The 22,810-nt window shown below is 42.1% G+C and overlaps 1 protein-coding gene across 3 annotated transcripts in view; it reads left to right on the top strand.

The window, feature by feature from the left end:
* SASH1 (SAM and SH3 domain containing 1) overlaps window positions 1–22,810 on the top strand; it is a 913,623-nt gene that overhangs the window by 697,276 nt on the left and 193,537 nt on the right. The gene's annotated exons all lie outside the window — the stretch shown is intronic.

Genomic DNA, 22,810 nt, shown 5'->3' with positions numbered 1-22,810 from the left:
GCAATGGTAAACCACTTCCATATTTATACCAAGAAAATTATATGAATACACCACCGGAACAATTGCAGATGGAGGTGGGGTGTTTCGGGAGAGATGTGTCCATGATGTCACTATGGGTCAGACATGACTTGACAGAATAAGACAACAATAAGAACAATGTGCCAGGCACTGTACTAAGCGCTGGGGTAGATACAAGGTAATCAGTTTGGACACCATCCATGTCCCACATGGGACTTGCAGCCTAAATCCCCATTTTACAGATGAAGTGACTAAAGCACAGAGGAAGTGAAGTGACTTGCCCAATGACATACAGCAGACAAGTGACAGAGCTGGGTTTAGAACCTAGGTCCTTCTGACTTTCAGGTTCTTGCTCTATCCATTAGGCCATGCTGCTTTTCATTCATGTTCTCCAGGAATTTACCCATGAGAAGTTTTATGGGAAGAATTTTGAATTGTCAATTGTGTTCTCCAGTTATGAGGATCACCAAATCCCCAAAGAACAATTCATACTTTTGTAATCTTCAATCATGTCCCATCTCAGTTTTTATGGATGGACGAAGAATCTTAATCCTATCAGCCCCCATACAAACAACAACTATTCCATCTATTTGGCCCCTTTGCTACTACTTAAGAGAAGCAGTGTGACTCAGTGGAAAGAGCCTGGGCCCAGCTCTGCCTCTTGTCAGCTGTGTGACTCTGGGCAAGTCACTTAACTTCTCTGTGCCTCAGTTACCTCATTTGTAAAATGGGGATTAACTGTGAGCCTCACGTGGGACAAGCTGATTACCCTGTATCTACCCCAGCGCTTAGAACAGTGCTCTGCACATAGTAAGTGCTTAACAAATGCCAACACTGTTGTTATTATTACTTCTCTACCTTCTGTACCTTCTCTAGCTCTATCATGTCCTTCCCAAGATGGGGCAAAGAAAGCAATTTTAGGTACAAGTTTATCATGATGTGATTTTGTTTTCCATGCCCTTCCTGATGCAGCTTTTTCTGCCACTACACACTGAATACCTCTTCTCCCATTTCCTAAAAGAAGCAGCGGTAAGAGCAGGGGCCTGGGAATCAGAGGATATGCACTCTAATACCAGCTCTGCCACTTGTTCGGCAAGTCACTTAATTTCTCTATGCTTCAGTTTCCTCATCTGCCAAATGGGAATTCAATACCTATTCTCCCTCCCAGTTAGACTCTGAGCCCCATGTGGGAAGTGATAATTTTATATCTACTCCAGCACTTAGTATAGTGCTACATTTATAGTAAGTGCTTAACAAATAGCGCACCCCAGCTTACACTCTTCCCTCCTACTCACTGACCACCTACTCACTGACTGTGCCTCATTATCATCGATCATGCCCTGCTCCCTATCTGGAACTCTCTCTGGCTCCATACTCGACTGACCAGAACTCTCCCTTTCTTCAAAGCCCTTTTCAGCTCACATCTTCTCCATCAGGCAGGTTTTCCCTGATTAATATCTAAATTCCCTGGCTTTATATTCCCTCAGCACTTTGGTTTTTGAATGGGGAGATGATGAGCGCCCTCAGCTCTGTTAGCTCATGCCTGGTGCAGGGTCCACTCTGGGGGCGGGGGAGTGAGCATTGCAGGGATGGTGTCCTAGACCCCAGAAATGTAATCATAGCCTATTTTAAAGAGCTCGGGCCTGGAAATCAGAGAACTTAGGTTCTTCTCCCTTTCTAGATTGTAAGCTCATTGTGGGCAAGGAATGTGTCTGTTTATTGTTATATTATTATATTGTACTCTCCCAAGGTCTTAGTACAGTGTTTGCACACAGTAAGCACTCAATAAATATGATTGAATGAATGAATAATCCCAGCTCCTCCATCTACCTGCTGTATGACCTTGGATAAGTCAATTAACTATCTTAGTTTCCTCATCGGTAAAATGGGGATTCATTGCCTTTATTCACTGCCTGTTCTTCCCCTTTCATAATCAATTAATGATATTCATTGAGCACTTACTGTGTGCAGAACACTGTACTAAGTGCTTGGAAGAGTATAATAAAACAGTAATGATAAACACATTCTCTACCCAAAATGAGCTTACAGTCTAGAGAGGGAGACAGACAATATAAATAATTCATAGATATGTACAGAAGTGCTGTGGGGTTGAGGTATTAAATGTCTACCTATAGGGATTGTATAGCACTCCTCTTGCCCAGTACAATTTTTTTGTGTTTATATTTTCCTGTGCCACCCTCCCCAACCCATCATCAGAAATGTGAATGGATGAGAGTACTCCATCCCCATGGTTTGGGAAGGAATTCACCTAAACCCTCCCACATGAAACAGATGAAAATTCATATTACTTTTTAAAGCCTTCTAGAGAAGTGAATTCCTTGGCCTTTGTAACTCATTCCAATCAACTTTCACTGCCAGGAAATTTTTCCTGCTAGTAACTCAATCCCTTGTGCTGCCATTTGTCTGCTTTCTTTTGTCTGAAATCAGTGAGATACAGAATAGGTTTAGGCCGGCAATCCTAAACCAGGCTAGGCTTCTGCCATTTGAAAAGTGTGATTTTCTTCATATTTGTTTTTAACGTGGTTGTGATCTATCAGGAAGGTGGTTAAAATGGGTCATTGATGGTTTACTTAACCTCCCTCATTCCTGGGCAAAATACCACTGCAAAACTATTCCAGTGACAGCCAAAGATTTCTGTGTGTGGAAATTCTTCAAACAAGTGGTTCTTTGTTTGGTATAAGTAGCCAAACCTGTGGTAAGCCTAGTTCCCCTCCCTCCTATCCCACCCCCCACAACAGGTGCATAGGTTCTGACATTTGTAGAGCAGATGGGATGTTGAATCAATTTAGGGTCCAGTGAGAAGGGCCTTGGTGGCTAGCATTCTCCCAGTAACTATTACCCTTTCTTTTACACAGAAAAAAAAGAGTTGTAACTGATTAACCAGATGAGAAACAGAATGGGAGTCAGAGGACCTGGATTCTAATTCTGACTCTACGACGTTTCTACTCTGTGACTGTGGGCAAATTACTTAACTTCTCTGTGCCTCAATTAATCCCTGTAAAATGAGGATTAAGACTGTGAACCCCACAGGGACTGTATCCAACCCAATTATCTTATATCTACCTCAGCACTTAGTAGAGTGCTGGCACATAGTAAGCACTTAAAACAATGCCATTTTAAAAAGAAACAAAAACAGTTGCTGAACATTATGCAAATTCATACCAAGGGCTTTAATTTACTAATTTCATTTCTCTACCATCTGTTAATGGTAGAGATGATGAATATCATCAAATCTTCAATTTGGGACAAAACTTGGACTTATAAAACATATACAATTTATTCATTCAGTTATATTTATTGAGCATTTACTGTGTGCAGAGCACTGTATTAAGCACTTGGAAAATTCAGTTCATCCATAAAGAGAGACAAAGCCTGCCTACAACACATGTCTGAAATTACCCTTGATATAAACTGGGGGGGTTTCCCTATAGTATTTTCATGAGCAGCACAGACTGGAGGAGAATTACCACAGAAAGAGCATGTGTCATGCAGAAGCGGACTGAAGCAGAAGTGCAAATGAACGGAAAGTAGTCTAGAAGTCCAGCAGGTATTCTAATCAGCATCTAAACATCAGAATGGAAGTCCTTTCCCTCAGCAGCTGTAACTTATTTGATCCTTATTTTTATGGACCATATGGTGAGTGACTACATGCCTCTATGTCTTGGGCCAACCCTCTGGGGCCTCCAGGAATCATCTCCTGCCACAACTGTCTTCACTTTCCTGCCCCTAGAAAATCTGTGACCTAGCCCTTATGCCATCCCCAAAAAAGATCAGCTGACGCTTTACCAGTGAACTTAAAAAAAATGAATTAGGTCTGTTGTTCAGACAACTCTCTTCAAAACAAACAAGCTCCAGTTATTAATCATGCCCCATTAGGCCAGGCTAGAAAACAATTAGTATGGAATAATTGCTTTAGGTCCTAGGTAATTTGCTGCTAAGTGGGTCTGTGCATATAGGCCCCTGGATGAGAGTGATTGTATTACCTATTTTTTCCAGGTATCTCTAACACCCAATTATCTTGTAGCCTGCTACTTTCTAGTTGTCCAGGTGATCATTGAAAAATGCTGACACCAGATTTGTTGAATGAAATTGGCAAATTGTCACTTTGGACATGCACATTAATTGATACCTTTCATTTAGAAAAGCAGCGTGGCTCAGTGGAAAGACCCGGGCTTGGGAGTCAGAGGTCATGGGCTCGAATCCCGGCTCTGCAACTTGTCAGCTGTGTGACTGTAGGCAAGTCACTTAACTTCTCTGTGCCTCAGTTACCTCATCTGTAAAATGGGGATTAACTGTAAGCCTCACATGGGACAACCTGATTACTCTGTATCTACCCCAGCTCTTAGAACAGTGCTCTGCACATAGTAAGTGCTTAACAAATACCAAGATTATTATTTGTTTAGTTCTCATTATGAAATATAGAATGCTGTGTTATTCCAGAACTCTATTTAAGCCATTTTTTTCTATATTCCAGTCATTGTCATAGCAATTGCCATCTGAATGGCTACATTTTTAAAAAATGTATCCCTCTTTAACAATGCTCTATGCTGTACAGCACATATTTTAATCACTCTTTCTGCACTTAGCTCAGGGACCCAAGTCCAAATGTACACCAACTGGAATGATAATATATAAAGGTACCAAAACTATTCATTACTCACTGTAGCTGCAAATGCAAATGTCTGAACCTTAGAATCAGAAATTATCATAGAGAGGGAAAACTTTTTTTTACAGTATTTCTTAATCACTTACTCTGTATCAAGCACTGTTCTAAGAGCTGGGGTAGACACAGATCCATCAGGGAAGATAATTCTTCCACATGGGGCACACAGCCTAAATAAGACGAAGAATAGATATTGAATTCCCATTTTACAGTTGAGGAAACTGAGGCACAGAGAAGTTGTAGCTTGCCCAAAGTCCCACAGCAGGTAAATGGAGAAGCCAATAAGAGAACATAGCTCCTCTGACTCCCAGACTTGTACTCTTTCCACTAGGCTACACAATTTCATTGGAATAGGACAACAATTCTTTCTCTCTCCACACTGGGGGAAAAGTTCAAATGGAGGAGTGAGATTATCTTGGAATTACTCAGTAAAGCACATATAATTTTATTTCCATAAAGTATAAAGGAGTTTTTTTGTTGTTTTTTTATCAACTTACTCTTTCTGACACTGTAGCTTTAAAAAATTGATAGTGCTCCCTGGCTTCTAAGATAGTTTCAGGTACACAAACAAAATAAATTATGTTAGTATGATTTTTATTTTATGCAATGGAAATTAGTAATGCAAGACAATTCAAAGGCTTCCATTTACTTGCCAGTTCAGGTCTTTGACACAAATGGTGCCTGGACAATTTGTTTCATAAATTGAAAAACTGTTAGTTGGAACCAAATTTCCTACAGAAACAATATTATAAATGGGGTATTGGTTCAGAACTAAGGTCCAATCAATCAATCAGTGGTATTTATTGAGCACTTACTATGTGCAGAGTGTTATATTCAGAAGAGTACAATATGACAAAGACTGAGCCCGCTGGGACAGGGACTATGTCTAACCTGATTATCCTGCATCTACGCCTGCACTTAATACAATGCCTGGCACAGAGTAAGCACTTTACAAATACTTTCTTTTTTTTTTTTTAAAAAAAAAGGCAGGTTCCCTGCCTGTTCCTTTTGCCACAATTTGCAGTTTTGCACGTTTAATCAATTGTAGTTGAGTAATACGATCACATTAATGTATTTTCATTGTAAGCAGCAATCACTGTAATCACATCAAGATAAATGGTACAAGATTATATAGCATTTTACTATCAAACAATCAAAAAAGATTACCAAATTTTAAACTGTTTCATTTTAGCACACAAAATAAGGGCAGGTCTAATTGGTGAGCTCTCTGGGATTGGTCCAGCTCTTTAAGGCAAGCAGACAAGTAGGCCGATTAAAAGGTCAAAACATGTGCTTGAGTGCCAAGGTTTTTTTCTGAAATCCCTTCGGATCCAGGCCAGCAGAGCCAGTAGATTGTGAGCCCCTTGGGGACCAGAGACATATACCTTGTCTGTGTATTTTTGTCCCAGGGCTCTTATCACATGCAAAAACACTGTACTGTGCTTAATAAATACTATTTCTACTTAGTAGTAGTAACAATATTAATTAAATACTTTGTGTAGAGCAATGTACTAGTGCTAAGAGACTGCATAGGTGGGATTTATTAAGTATCATTTCTACTTAAGAGGAGGAGTAATAAAATGTATTAAATTTTTACTATGGGCTATTCTAAACTCTGAGAAAGAATATGCAGGTGGAAATTAGACACAGATCCTGGACTCAAGGGGCTCACAATCTGAGAATATCAAGTATCTTGAAAGATGATTTTTGTTCAATATCTCTATTAGTTAATCAGTATTTATTTAGTGCTTACTCTGGGTAGAGCACTGTTTTCAATTCTATTTTCAACTGTACTCTCTAGAGCGCTAAAGAGAGTGCTCTGCCTCCCTCTATATTATAAGCTTGTTGTGGGCAAGAAATGTGCCTACCAACTCCATTGTACTGTAGTGATATATTATTAGTAACATTAGTAATAATAATATTATTGGTATTGGTATTTGTTGAGTGCTTATTATGTGCCAGACACTGTTCTAAGTGCTGGGGTATATATAGTCCCTGTCCCACAAAGGGCTTAATCCCCATTGTACAGATGAAGGAACTGAGGCACAGAGAAGTTAAGTGACTTGCCCAGGGTTACACAGCAGAAAAGTAGTGGAAATAGAATTAGAACCCAGGTCCTCCTGAATTCCAGGCCCAGGCTCTGCTTCTCTCTTCTAAGCACTTAGAACAGTGTTCTGCACACAGTAAGTGCTCTATAAATGAATACCATTTAATTGATTTTACACATTAGGCACTCAATAAAAACTATTGATTAGTCTGATGAGGTCTGATCAGAACTTTGAACGTGCTCAGGTCAGCAGTGGGATGCCATTGACTCAGTGGAGGGCTTTAAGGAGTGATTGACTTGTCCAGAGCCAGTTAACGTAGAGGGTTTGGGGGCTGCAGCCCAGGGTCTTGGGGTCACGGAGGGCCCAGGATCTCCAGCTATGAAAACCATCACAGCCACAGATGGGTGCTACAGCATCAACCCTCTCTCGCCTCAATTGTGTCCCACCTGGCACCAATCCTCCCCTTCCTGGTGGGACTAAGGGTGGGGGACTAGAGGAAGGGGAAGGGTTGAGGGTTTTTGTTTGGTTTTGTTTATATGATATTTATTAAGTGCTTATTGTGTGCCATGTATTGTTCTACATGCTGGGGTAGGTACAAGTTAATCAGGTTGGACATATATGCTAATCTAGTTGGATAGAGTCCATGTCCCACATGGGCCTCACAGTCTTAATCCCCATTTTACAGATGAGGTAACTGAGGCACAGAGATGTGAAGTGATTTGCCCAAGGTCACACAGCAGACAAATGGCAGAGCTGGGATTAGAACCGAGGTCCTTCTGACTTCCAGGCCCGAGCTCTATCCACTGGGCCAGGAGGGCTTAGGGCCATCCTGAGGCATTTGGTACCTCAGCTGGGAACCGTCGAGAATCCGACCCCCAGCTCCTTCAGTTGTAGAAGTCTTTGACTAAGCAAGGAGGAGGCTTGGGACAGGAGAGGCAAACGGGACAGGGTCAAGGAAAGGAAGGCTTTTTAGGTCTCAGAGTGGAGGGGACAGTTCCCCTGGACTGCCCTTTCCTGAGCTCTGGACAGTGTCTGGTGCCCACATAGTTTCACTTTGGCCCGCAGACTTCTCCAGCATGCTCAGAACATTTATAGGGGGTGTCTGAGCCAGAGCAAGGGTGGAAGGGGTTGTCACCCCATGGGTTCACCACTTGTTGAAGCTGGAGGCTGGTGGGTAGCAAGACAGGCAGGGTCTGGTGATGTGGATCTGGGGGAGGGGCTCATGGGGCCCTGGAGCCATCTGGAGTTCCCATTTGGATGCTGGAATCCCACAGAAGGGCCCTTCGCTTTGGTGGGGCCCCAGAGGAGATGGGGTGTTTCACCCAATTTGGGGATTTTCCAGCAGAGAGGTTTGAGAGTCATGGGAGCCTCTGTCAAGAGCTCATAATGAGCATTAGCAAATTGCTCTTTCCTTGCTAATTGGATTAATCAAGGGGATGGTGTTAATGAAGACCCAGCAGGGCAGTGGAAAAGTAAGTGGGTCTGGGGTCTCCCCCGCAACAGAGAGAGCCCAGCAAGATAGGAGTTGGTTAGATTAAATTCCCTTCCATCCTTTCTCTTCCAGTCTTCCCTCCCCAACCCCCTATGGATAAAAGTGTGTGTGTGTTTGTGTGTGTATGTCTCTCTCTGTCTCCCCTTCCCTGTGCCTGCTCCAGGGAACTGTCTTATCCCCCATCCCACTTCCCCTTCCCACACTTCTGAAGTAGCAGTGAGGAGCAGGATCATTGATTCCCCCCCGCATGGAGGAGGGAGCCACTGTGTCCACATGCAAGTGCACATATGCACAGAGACATGTACACATGCACAGTCCAACCCCCACCTCTCTCTTTCTCACCCCCATACACATATCCTCCCTCCCCATCAATGCACCCCCACCTTCCTCACATCTCTGCTCTGTCCAGGTGGGACAACAGGGAGCATGAGCCAGAGCCTTGCAGGGAGTGGGATCTCTACCATTTACATGTGTCCATGCCCTCAGACACTGCCCCCTTCCCATATCCAACTTCCCAAGCCACTGACCACATATGATGGATTTTCTCAGCTAGATTCCTGCAGGACAAGCCAATGATGTCATACGATGTCATACATGATGTGGAAGCACCCATAACATCAACTAACCCCAGACTGTCATCATCATGAATGGTATTTATTGAGAGTTTACTGTATGCAGAGCACTGTACTAAGCACCTGGGAGAGTACACTACAACAGATTTGATAGACAAATTCCCTGCCCACAAGTTTACAGTCTAGATGAGTGGATGGGCTGATATGACCCCAGACATGGTTAAGAGACTGATGTGAAAGACAGCCTTAATGGCAGCCAGGAATAGAACTAGGGTCCCTAGGCAGAGGCTGTGGATCAATTACTGGTGGGTTGTCACACCTGTAAAGCCTGTTGCTGTCAAACTAAGTTCCCTACCCCAAGGCCAACATTCTGCCAGAGAGCAGCCTAGTGAGGGCATCTCCCCTCCTGATGAAATACCCCCAACCCTAACATCCTAGCCTCCCCATGGTTTCATCTGGCAGAAGGTGAGAGAGGCCAAAAATTAAGTAAAAGTCATAATTAACAGGGATGAACCAGAACTATTTGTTAAAAATATACCACCTGTTACCTCATTCCTAATGATGGCAAGTGACATTTTCTGAGACTAAAAGGTGTCAACTTTTTTTATACAGTGTCTAGGGATATGACTCTCTGTAAACCCTGAAAACAGAACTGTAAGGACAGGAGCTCAGAACCCTCACTACTGCAGTTGTTTAGAAAGCAATGTATAGCCCTTCCCACTCACACTTCCAAAGGCACAATAATCCTCCTGTTTGAAAGTTTCCTGAAGCATTAATGTTCATATTAGAATCAAAATATGCTGAGACTTGCTGATGCTTGTCCACGCTTGTCAATTAACTGTTTTAAAAAAAACACCGCAGTCTTTTTTGAAAACCATAGGAGATATGCCATTTGAGAGCTATCTTTTTTTCTTCTTGAGCTGTTAACTGGAGGCAGGTAGTTTTATTAAAATTATTGCCTTCAAGCTTCTCTTTCTATTACCTCCACTTTAATTCTGTTCCCCTAACCTCACTTTACTGAATCATCTAGTGCACTTGAATAATAGAAAAGCAGCTGGTATTCAGTCTTTGAGGAAATGAAGAACGTTTTCAAACTGCTGAAAATTAAGGGAACCACTATGTAGCTTATTAATCTAGTTAGGATCCAATAAATTCCACACATAAAATAATGTATTCTAGCCAGAGACAAACTAAGTGGACAAAGTACATAGATCCATGTCTCGCTCAAACTGCTTTCCTATCAATTAATTGATCAGGGTATTTACTGATCACTTACTGTGTGCAGAACACAGTACTAAGTGCTTGGGAGAGCACAATGAAGTAAGTAGAAAGACACATGCCTTCCCTCAAGGAATTTCCCACCTAGTCATTCAGACCACAGTGCCTGGGCTAACTGATTTCTCCCAAATGTGTCTATGATCAGTAAGCACTCTATAAATATGACTGAATGAATGATTGAATGAATGAACTAAATTCTCAGGGATTTCCCTGCAACGTGTAGTCACTCAAGGATTTATTCTCTGCTCTTGAAATGCCTTGGAGAGCAGGTTCCGGTGCCTAAATGGATGAGATTTAAAAGCTCACCATAGATGCTCAGAAAATATCAACTGTCAACAAAGGGAAGGGAGGCTAGGAACAACCTAGTGGAGGGAGGAGCCTGAGTCACGGAAAGCCGGGAGGAGGCCTGGTCAGGTCTATCCCCCTCCTCTCCTTCTTTTCTCTTCCCCCAGTTTTGGACCGCCTTGTGTCGGGAAGGACTATGCCCCCTGCCAAGCATGGCAGCTGTAGCTGCAAGTCCCAGCAGCCCACAGAGACAACATGCATAGCCTTGTTCTCCCTTTATTCTCTCCCTCCTTCCCCAGGAGTGGTGTCAGGCTGAGCCAGGTGCGGGCTGGGGCCGGGCTCCCCACTCTGGGGGCTTGGCACAGACTCTGCCCCAGATTTTCAGTCTCTACCTGCCACAACCAGCAGCTCTCAGTGCCACTCAGCTCTCATCTTTTGGACCAATGTTACTAAGGAATCTTTCCTCTCCCCTCTAGGCTGTAAGCTCATTACAGGCAAGTATCTGCTAATTCGATTGTATCATACTCTCCCAAGTGCTTAGAACAGTGCTCTGCACATAGTACGTAAATACCACTGATTGATTGATTTCCATTCCCACCTCCTGTTTCACTGCTAGGTCCTGCCCAAAGCTAGGATTTCTGAGCCTTCTTAACTTCAGTCAGAGAGGCCCCTGATTATAAGGCTGTGTTGAGAAGAATTCGATGCAGTTGGTTCATAAATTGTTTATTTATCTGGGAGATCCTTCAGGTGCAGAGTTAATTCTATGTGCCAGCATAGAACTGACTGTAGAGTAATTTCTTTCTGGAGGCTAGCTGATCAGGGTAACCTTGATCATAGTTTTATTTGGGCGTCTCTGCTCTGGGCAGTTAAAGATTAGGACAGCTTTCCAAGGAAGAATGTCTGGCACTATTTGGGCTGAATAGAAGGGAAAAAAATGAACGGAATTCTTTAGACCATCTTGAGCTACTGAAATCTCTAAACCCTCTGACTTCCATGTAGAAAGAAACTGTTTGTGCCTTGAGGTCATGGCCTGGTAATGAAGAGGGCGCCTTCAATCAATCATATTTACTGAGTGCTTACTGTGTGCAGAGCAATGTACTAAGAACTTGGGAGAGTATAATATAATAGAATTAGCAGATACTTGCCTGTAATGAGCTTACAATCTAGAGGGGAGAGAAGATTCCTTAGAAAGCTGAATGTGAATAGTTCAATATATCTCTAAGAAAAATATAGAATAAAAGTAAGTGGTGAGCCTTTGGTGAGTTCATTCAATAGTATTTATTGAGCGCTTCCTATGTGCAGAGCACTGTATTAAGCACTTGGAATGTACAATTTGGCAACAGAGACAATCCCTGCCCAATGATGGGCTCATAGTCTAAACGGGGGAGACAGCAAAACAAAGCAAGTAGTCTGGCATAAATATCATCAAGATAAATATATACAGATCATTAACAAAATAGAGTAGTAAATAATTTATACAAATATTCTGCTCTTCCCTGGGTTGCTGTGGGCAGTGTAGCCTGAGGCTATGTGAAGATGTTTGTGTGTCTGGAGGGGCAGACTGCCCCTCTGTCTCAAGATAATAAAGAGCTGGGTGGTGATGGTTTTCACTTTTGCCACTGAGGACCCTGAAACTCAGTGTGAAGCAGTCAGCACGGCCCCCTGAAGGACCCTCAGAGGCACTCAGCCAGAATGTAGGAGGAAGAGTGACAAAAGAAGTCCTTCATCAGAGGACATGGGGGTCATCAAGAAATGAACTGCCCGACCATCTCCCTCCTTCAGGTTCCGGCTGGACCTGGGAGTCTGGAGACTGGCATCTAATCCCAACTCCCTAACTTGCCTATGGTGTGACCTTGGACAAATCACTTGACTTCTCTGTGCCTCAATTTCTTCACCTATAAAATGTGGATTTCATGCCTGTTCCTTTCCCCCTTAGACTGCATGGAACAGGGACAGTGTCTGATTTTATTGTATTGAATCTTCCCCACTGCTTATCCTAGGGTTGGGCACATAGCAAATGTTTAACAAATACCACTGTTATTATTATTGCCTTCCGTCAAGAGCTCTCCTGGAGTAGATTTTCAGTAGAAGAGGAGTCATTAACCATAATGGTAGTACCCTCAGAGGATCTCCACCATCTGGCACTGAGTGAAGACAATCACAGCTGAATGTCAGGTTGCTTGGGCAGTGCTGAGAAATCCAAACAAGCCAGTAGGGAATCTGTTGCAAGGCAAGAGACCCTAGTTGGGCATCCTGCATGTGACATAAGGCAGGTTCAGAATAAAACCCTAGTGAGTGTGTGTGTGTGTATGTGTGTGTGTGCAAGCACATATGTGCAGACCCACACATGCTAATGTATATAGCATTAGAGAGTTAAGCTAGTCTCTCTTGGGATACTCACGTGACTGCAAGACTGAAGCCTACGGCTCCTTGCAATACATGTTCCCATTAGATATAAATTAAACTTCTCTACCAAATGTGTTAGGGATTATCACTAGTCCCTGACCAATTGCATATATATAATCTCAATTTGCTTCTAGGTGTACAGATCCCATAGAAGCTTAGGCAGGACTTGCCTTGGAGAGAGCTCCCTCTCTTCTGGCTATGACACCATTCTTACAGTGGAACTGAAAAGCCAAGAAAATTTGACGTGCTTTCAACTCACGAAAAAGACCTGCCTGAATATAAGCTGCAGGCAACTCTAACTATTATTAATAAGCATTATAATAAAAACCCTGGAGAGAGGTAAAGTGATGGATCTCTAAGGGTTCATGAAAATATTGAAACTGGTATTTAGAATGGTTTTGGTTTTGCTGGCTCTTTTCAGCATTATTTTGGCTTTCATTACAAAACATTTATGATTGGCTATAAAGTGTTTTTCTTACCTCAACACAGCAAGGCCCTGTGGGACACTTGAGGAGAATGAATGACAGTAGGATACCTAAATAACTTTTATATGGAGAGGTGAAATTTAGAATCAAAAGTAAGGAGGGCAATAGAGGCATTTGAAAGGCAAGGTAAAATAAGGCCTCAGACTGTATACCATCTCAGCTGAAAACTGGGGGTTAATTGTCACAGTTAGACCAGCATGGCTCACTGCTCTCAAGAAAAGAGTGACTCTATGAGAAAAGCTCTGTAAGGAACAAGAGACAAGGAGTCATAAGTGAAAACAGCAGCAGGTGCTGCGAACATCAAATCTGACAAACGTAAGAGATGACTCATTTGGGTGAACCATTTGGTAGGGGGCTGTGGGTCCTGCATTAGCCTTTTCGGTCACATATATAACTCTTAAGTGAATTTCAAAGTCATTGTCATCTTTGAATACAAACTATAGACAGACAGACAGAGCACATTAACAATCTCCTCACTGTACTGCCTGCCTCCAGGCTCTGGGTACTGGGGAAGAGAGAGCTTTCCATTTAGGAAGGAAAGATAGGGTGCAAACTGAATCTAAATGTTTCCTCAGTATGTTGGGATGCAGGGATTGCCAAATTCAGACAATTGAGGCGCAGCATAAAGGGGCCTAATGGATTGAGCAAAGACCTCAGAGTCAGTTCTAATCCCAGCTCCACAACTTGTCTGCTGTGTGACCTTGGGCCAGTCACTTCACTTCTCTGTACCTCAGTTACCTTATCTGTAAAATGGTGATTAAGACTGTGAGCCCTATTCAGGACAGGGGTAGTGTCTAACCTGATAAGCTTGCATCTACCCCAGAGCATGGTACAGTACCTGGCTCATAGTAGAGGTTTAACAAATACCAATTAAAGTCAAAAAGGTTCAGGCACTATAATAACCAGACACTTCCCTGATGTGCTCATCATTGGGCTTTACAAATGTTTTGGGGTATTTTTTGTTTTGTTTTATTTTAAAATTAAGCAGCCTAGGTAGGAAGTGAAGGGGCCCTTGAACTGAAACTAGCTCCATAATTACTTCCAAAAGAGTAATTTGAGAGTAAGATTACATGGCAATCTTTGGGGACCGGTGTATTGGAAAGGGAAAAGAGAGCAGCTTCCCTGCTGGATGGGAGACTGAACAGGCCTAGCCAGGAATAGCCTCACCTTTTCATAATCATTCATGAAGTTTCCCATGCATCTCCTGGAGCGACACAAACTCCCAGACCCATTTCACACCAAATCCACTTAGATCTGCCCACTCTAGACTGTAAAACTTCTTGTGAGCAGGGAAAGTGTCTGCCAACTCTTGTATTGTACTCTCCCTAATTGCTTAGTATGATGCTCTCCACATAGTGACTGCTCAATAAATATGATTGACTGATTCATTCTTTCATTAGCTCAGAAAGGGAGCTTGTCTCCCCCGATTAGACTGTAAGCCCATCAAAGGGCAAGGACTGTGTCTGTTGCCGATTTGTACATTCCAAGCGCTTAGTACAGTGCTCTGCACATAGTAAGCACTCAATAAATACTATTGAATGAATGAATGAATACTATATCTTTGTTCCACCATTCAGAATTACCGTTATGAAGTAAATTGAGTTGCTTTCTCAAGGTGTTTTGTTTTTTAACATCACTGAAAGGCGCTGCTTCTTTTAACCATTCCTACTGTCTGTAATAGATCCTTAACTTTTCAGTAATCAAAGATTCCTAATTGTTTTTCAGAATTTTTTCCCATGCATCTCCCATTAGATAAGGAAATTGACATTTCATCTCAGTAGACTCTGTCCAGATGTTTGTCCTCTGGCTGAAGGAATGATTTCCTGCCCTTATAGGTGACCCCAGTAAGCAAAATGAGCTTTTCATTGTAAATAGACTAGCCAGTTCAAGTGACCTCATTTCCAGAATAAGGATTATTTGTGGTTACCTTAGTACTAAAACCAATGTCATTTAAAATGGGGGCAGTCCATTTGATATAGAGTAAAATATAGGTGCTACTTAAACTATAAGGAGAGTGTTTTTTCTGAGATAATTATTTTTTCCCTCCAGAAATGAGTTAATTTTGTTTTCTAGGTACAAGAAAATCCAAGTTGTCACAAAAGCCCAGATTCTGCTTACATTAAGCATTTATGTCAGGCCTAATTTTTCATTGTTATAAATAATAATTATGGTATTTGTTAGTCATTTACTATGCACCACTGTATTAAGCACTAGAGTAGATACAAACAAATTAGGTTGGATGCAGTCCGAGTCCCACATGGGGCTCACAGTTTTAATCTCCATTTTACAGATGAGGCAATGAAACTGAGGCACAGAGAAGCTAAGTAACTTGCCCAAGGTCACCCAGCAGACAAGTAGCAGAGCCGGCATTAGAACCTAGGTCCTCCTGACTCCCCGGCCTGTGCTTTATCCAAGTTACACTGCTTGTGCTTTATCCAGGTTACACTGCTTCTCTGGTAATTTAAGCCTGCCTTGCATATTCCAGGCCAAGGTTTTAAACAGTGATTGTCATCTGTCACCCAACTTTTCAAGAGAAGGCCAGAGACCACCAAATTTCTGTCTTCATATGAAGAGGTTGCATGGGACTCTCCTGATGAGTTTGCTTCTGAGTTTATTTACACTTATATTTAATTGTTTAAGAAGTTGTGTAATCAGAAAAAGCCCAGATAAGAGTGCCTTTGTGTTTTTGTTTGCATGTGTCACAGGAAATAAGCAATTTCTAAAAACACCACGGAGGTGATAATTGCTCTTAGGGATGGAGAGAGAGCAGTGAAGCCTACTGTAGGTGTGAAGGGTGGAGTAACATGATATGAGGAAGATGTGTGTTGATCTGAATCTTTTGACAAGAATGAGGGAGACAATTTGTAATTTTCTGAAGTTGTTGCAATATTGTGAGCAATCTAGCTTCTGCAAGGCTCTCTGTAAAAAATGAAAGCAAGATAGTGTAGGACATTTTTAAGACATTTTTCTTGTAATCACAATTTCAATATTAAGTACTAACTATGCGTTAAGATCTATATAGAAAACAAATAAAATCTGGCCCCACCTTTAAGGAGTTTACATAGTAATTAAATGTCTACTTCTTTGTTCAGGGAAACCAGGATGTTGCCATTTCCTTTTTTCCAGTGAGTCAGTGAACATCAGTTTAAAAAGGTTACAACAGGCGATGTGGTCTTCGTTTAGATTTCTTTTCCTTCTGTAGTGAGTCAGATGTCCATGTCATTCAGAGTTCTAAACCCAAATCCCATCTGCCTTGATGGTACTTCCAGATCTGTGGGTAAAGTTGTAATACCCTGTAAAGTGTTTACAGTGACTTTTATAAAGCATGTTTGTTGGCCTAAGGGTGGATACTAAGGAAATTCAAAACCGAGAAAGTGAAAGATGGATGTATTAATCTAGAGTTTTCAAACCTTAATCAAAACTTTAATTCTTTATAACCACCTTCCAGTGATCAAATGATGTCAGCCAATTTATTTTGGTTCATGCTGAGGGCATGAATGCACGTTTCTAGGAATAATGTGATATTCTATAGCTAAAAGGTTAGCAATAATATTTGAAACTGGCTGCTAAACCTCTGAAATAATTAGTAAGAGATTTCTGCTTCCTTTGTGGAGCAGAATATGTGGTCTGAATGGTAATTAAAAAAAAAAAAACAACTGAATACTTATTGTCAAAGTATACAGCTTGTAAAATAGGCAAGATTAATGAAGTGATTGGATTGATGGATGGCAAGCTTTTAAATCTTCACTGGCATGAGTTGAAAATAATTTTGTTATCTTTGTCTTCCTATTAATGTGGTTTTCTCTACTCTCGCTGAACAGAAAGGATAATATTAGGGAATATAACTTAAAAGACTGTTTCTTCTCCCAACTTATTGTTCCATCGCTTTCTTTACCTTATTCCTAAATCTTCTCCCTTCCTTCCCCCTACCCTCTTCCCTCCATATAAAGTCTTTAAAATGATTTCATATACTACCTTTATAAAGCAAGGTACTCTGCTATTCTACAGGAGTGGCCTTAATCTCAACACTGATCTGGTGAGTTATAGTGAGCCAAGCTTTCATCATAAAATAACTTGGTAGCGTCTAAGTCCGAGCAAACTAGTTTCTATTGCAGTTTTCCCCTCTTTGACACTGTCAAACAGTCCTCCATGTTAACCATAATGTCAGGTGGCCTCAAATGTCCAGCATATGCTACTACTATGCACTATCGTGCAATATGAGCTAAGGTGCTTTTGCATGTCTGACAAGAAGAATTCCTGAGCAATATTCAATATTGACTTAATTTGCTTGGGACAGAAATAAAAGTTGACTAACCCTGACCACAAAGTTCCCTAACACCAAGGACACGGGAGGGAAGATGGAGTAGGTAAAGGAAATGGAAATATTGAAGTTCTATACAGACACCTTCACCTTACTAACAGCCCTTTCTTTCTCCCCCTTCTCTCCAGTACTCTTTTTCTTTGCTTGTGACTTCACACAATTTCTCCATAGCTCTGTCTCCAAACCCCCTCAGCCTTGCTTAGGTAAACACAAACTCCAAATTTAGATATGTGAACATCAGAAGATGTAAACAAAAGCCAATGCTAATAGAAGGCTTGAGGAGTAAGTTTTGAATTCAGGGGGAAAGGTAGTATTTTGTTTGGAATTGTAAAAAAAGTTTTGGCATTTCAGCCTTTCCCTTCAATGTTTTCTCCTTAATGTTGTATCATTTCCCTAACATAAAAATGTCAGAAGGTAGAACAGGCTTTTGGCAAAATGAAATCAACTTGTCTGTTTTCATTGCTCAATTTAAGTGGTAGCCAAGGAACAGTGAGATGAAAATAAATTAGATTATTGATATTCCTCAAACTCACCTATATTAGTAATTCACATGTATATTTCAGGTTACACTTGGGTTATAGTCCTTACAATTGTGATGGTATAATGCGCTTTGATTTCCTATAGACAGACATGCAATTAGTTAGGGCACACTCCATACCAACTCGGGTGTGAAAGCTGCACTCTTCAGGTATGTAAGAATGCCTTGGTAACAATGCATCTTTCTCCTGGCACCGCCTCTCACCTTTTCCCCTTCCCTGTTCCAAGCAGCTTTGTTGCTGGTCCCCTCCCTCCTGTCTCACTCCCCACCCCACCCCAGTTTTTCTTTTCTTTGTTTGAACTTTCATCATGGCAACTGATGCTACTGCAAGCCTGGTCACCACTGCCAACCCCATGTTACCTTCCTTTCCATTTCCCAGCTAGAAAACTCTGTAGGGATTGTTAGAATGGGGATAAAGATGATCTGGGCCTCATTCCCCTGACTGCTCACCTTCCCAACTCCATCCTGTCATGTTTCAATCATTCCCCAAATTGGGGCTTGGGCTGAGGCAGGAAGATGGGGCTAAAGGCTGGGAAGGGAAAAGGGAGGAGTGCTAAAATGCCACCAGGCTCTCAGCAACAACCACTGCTTTAATTACAGTTCTAACAAAAAAAAATACTAGAGTACAGGAAGTGGTTGGAGGGGGTGAGATGAATTGGTGAGACAGGTGGGGAGGAACGGGGTGAGTTCAAGATGTGGGAGGAGGGGCAGAAGTATCACTGGGAAAAGGGAGAGTAGGGAGGAGGCAGGATGGGGAAAAGAGGGAGCAGAGAGGGAATTGACTTACCTTACCTATTATCCAAGTGGGGCTTGCTTTTGCTGGGATCAGTTAGCTAATAGAGTAGTCAAGAATCATGTCTACTTATTCTGTCATACTTTCCCAAGTGCTTGATTCAATGGTCTGCACACACAAAGTGGTCAATAAATACTATTTAATGAGTGATTGATTACATATCCCTGCATTGTACATATTGTGGGGTGGTTGCAACCCAGATATACCTCTACACCTACTGAAATTTTCTTTAAAAAGAAACATTTTCACCAGGCATGATTCCAAATATTGACATTATTCCTTTTCATGACTTAGTTTCCATCCTCTAATTTTTTAGATATATGTCCCATCATGGTAGGTGACACCACTGTCCTCTCTGTCTCACAACCCTGTAAACCTGGCATTATCCTTGAACTCGTCTCTCTCATTCAACTCCCGTATTCAGTCTTTCACCAAATCCTGTCTTTCTACTTTCACATCACTAAAATCTGCCATTTCCTCTCCATCAGTGGTACTATACTGATTTCTCACCTTGACTACTGCATCAGTCTCCTCACTGACCTCTTTGCTTCTTGCTAATTAAGCAGCGTGGCTGAGAAGCAGCCGTGGCTGAGAAGCAGCGTGACTCAGTGGAAAGAGCACGGGCTTTGGAGTCAGAGGTTATGGGTTTGAATCCCTGCTCGGCCACTTGTCAGCTGTGTGACTTTGGGCAAGTCACTTAACTTCTTGGTGCCTCAGTTACCTCATCTGTAAAATGGGGATTAAGACTGTGAGCCCCATGTGGGACAACCTGATTCCCCTGTGTCTACCCCAGCTTAGAACAGTGCTCGACACATAGTAAGCGCTTAACAAATACCAACATTATTAACATTATTATTACTGTGGTCTTTACTTCACTCTGCTGCCTGGATCATTTTTCTAAAAAAAAATCATTAATAATTGTGGTATTTGTCAGTCCATGTTTCCTCACTCCTTGAAAACCTCCAGTGGTTGCCACCCACCTCCTCATCAAAAGGAAACTTCTTACCATCGGCTTTAAAACACTTAATCATCTCTCCCGCTCCTACCTTACCTCACTGGTTTTGTAGTACAACCCAGGCTGCACACTTTGCTCCTCTAATTCCAACCTACTCATTGTACCTTGATCTCATCTATCTTGCCATTGACCCCTTGCCCATGTCCTCCCTCTGGCTTGACACTCCCTCTCTCTTCATATCCAACAGATCACCACTCTTCCCACTTTCAAAGGCATATTAAAATCACATCTCTTCCAAGAGGCCTTGCCTGACTAAACCCTCATTTCTCGTTCTCCCCTCCCTTCTGCTTCACCTTTGCACTTGGATCTGTACTTTTTAAGCACCTGATCTGCACCCGGCCCTCAGCCCCACAGACATAGACATATCCATAGTTCATTGTAATGTCTTTATCCATTTCTAAACTCTAAGCTCCTTATGGGCTTGTCTAGCAACTTTGTTGTATTATACTTTCCCAAGTATTTATTGCAGTGCTCTGCCCAAAGTAAGCGCTCAGTAAATTCCATTGATATACAGGCTTTTCTGTTTTCATCTCAACAAAGGTACTTATTTCTGTTGTCCAAGATCAGATGAAAAAAAACCAAGGAAGTTGTTCTTTTAATCCAGTGTGTTTTTAGCAAGCCTAGCAGCAGGAGAGTCTATTTGAAGAAGACCTCAAACAACCTAAACAAATAAACACTCAGATAAACAGAGACAATGAAGACCACAAACAAAGTTGAATAAATAACCAGAGAACTGACAGTGGTAATTTTGTTTGATTGCTGAATCCAGGCTACCTAGTGCATCTAACCTTCCTTAAGCTTTGGTTATGTGACATAAAATACTGTGTAGGTCGGCAAGTGGCTGAAAATGCCAATGTATGGATGGCAATTCCTTTCACAGGTACAAATGTGACCATCATCCTTTGCTTTGCTATCATATCTGCCACTTGCAATATTTTGGACCATTTTTGATTTCCCTTTTTTGCTTTCCCTTTTGCTTTTGCTCTGGAAGAACCACACCATTTCTGGCTTCCGCCTGGCCGAATGTTTTGCCTGTTGCTGTTGCCTTCTGGCTGTCCACGTCTGTGCCACATTAAGATGAAGCTATATAGTGTCTTGTAGCCCCTCATCACCTCACCTTATGGCAACATCTTGGATCTCCTGCTGTCCTCCATTCTCCTCATATCACCCAGTGCAGCTGGGATGAGACATGAATGACCTCAGTGCTGGTGTGTTGACTCCAGAATCTTTTGTTCTGTCTTGAATCTGGTATTTGGGATAGTGGAGGGGATCCTGCTCACGAATTAAGATGTGACATCTGTGGAAGGCTGTTACAACTGTTCTGTAAACCTCACCTATTTGTCAATAAGTTCCTTAATCACCTACTTCTATCTTATTTCTGCCACTCAATCAATACTAGCTATTTTTATTCATCCATTCCCTCATGCTGTTCTTAATTTTTGGTCCATTCTAACCAGCGTGCCAGGAGTAGGTGTCTGATTCGGAGAGCCACAGCTCTCCACTTGCTTTTATTTCCCTCCTCACCAGCCAAAATGAACATAACTGAGGTGGGGAGGTAAGAGAAGTGGTGTGTTGGCAAATTCTCTAGTCCCATAGGACAGATTCCCTTTCCAATGTACTCAGTTCCTGCATTCCATGACACTCCTCCATTCTCACGCCACCACCACCCAGTCTCGGATCACCTCCACAAGACACTTCCTCCAGTTCTATGCTCGTGCCACGGAACTCTGTTAGTGGAAATTAAGACACCAGGACTACTTCGACCACTTTAAATTCACCCTTACCTGCTTTAATTCAGCCCTCTCTTCTATTCAGCAACACTACTTCTCCCTCATTAACTCCCATGCCCATTGTCTGCACCAAATCTTCTAGGCATTTAACTCCTTCCTGAAACCTGCAGTACCCCCACCTCTCACTTATTTCACCCCTGATGACCTAGTCATCCATATTATTAAGTTGAATCAATAGGGGTGAACTCCTCAAACTGTTCTCTCATCTCCTTCCCACTCTACATTCACTCCCATCTGTCTCATCTCTCCAGAGAAGACTGACCATCATCTTTGAAAACCAATCGCCTCCACCTGCATCTTTGATCCCATCCTTTCTCATCTTCTATAAACAATTGTGCTTACTCTTCTTCCCTTCCTGATTGCCATCTTCAACCACTTCCTCTGGAATAGCTCCCTTTTCTCAGTCTTCAAACACACCCACATATTTAAAAAACAAAACTAAATCCTTCCATAGACCTTTATAATTTGTTTTATATTTATCATCACTATTAATAATAAAGACTGTGGTATTTGTTAAGCTCTTACTGTATGCCATTCAGCTATTAGTCCATCTCTGTCCTCCTGCTTCTGTCCAAACTTCTTGAACAGATTATATACAAGAGACAGCTGTTTCTACTTCCTCCCTTCCCACTCCCTCCTTGACCCTCCACAGTTCGTTTCTGCCCCCTTCACTCCCCTGAGACTGCTTTCTTTAAGGTCACCAATAACCTCCTTCTTGCCAAATCTAATGGACTCTAATCAGTCCAAATCCCTCTCAGGTTCTCAGGTGCCTTTGATACTGTGTACCACTCTCTTCTTCTGGAAACACTACCTAAGCTTGTTTTTTTCTGGTCCAGTTTTCTGTTGGCTCTCCTTTTACCTCTGGCTGATCCTTTTGCCAGTTCTTCCTTTTGCCTTCCACCTCCAAACTATGGGGGTCCATTCTTCTCTGAATAAATACTCACTCCCTTGGCAGGCTTATTGCTCGCACTGTTTCAACTATCATCTATATGCAATAACTCTATCTTGTTATTCTGCATCTCTCTATGCAGGTCTCACATTTCCTTCTGCCCCCAAGACATCTCCACTTAGCTGTCCCATCAGCA

The sequence above is a fragment of the Ornithorhynchus anatinus genome, chromosome 2 (assembly GCF_004115215.2).
Source record: "Ornithorhynchus anatinus isolate Pmale09 chromosome 2, mOrnAna1.pri.v4, whole genome shotgun sequence".
Lineage (NCBI taxonomy): Eukaryota > Metazoa > Chordata > Mammalia > Monotremata > Ornithorhynchidae > Ornithorhynchus > Ornithorhynchus anatinus.
This window is presented reverse-complemented; position numbering and strand designations above follow the sequence as displayed.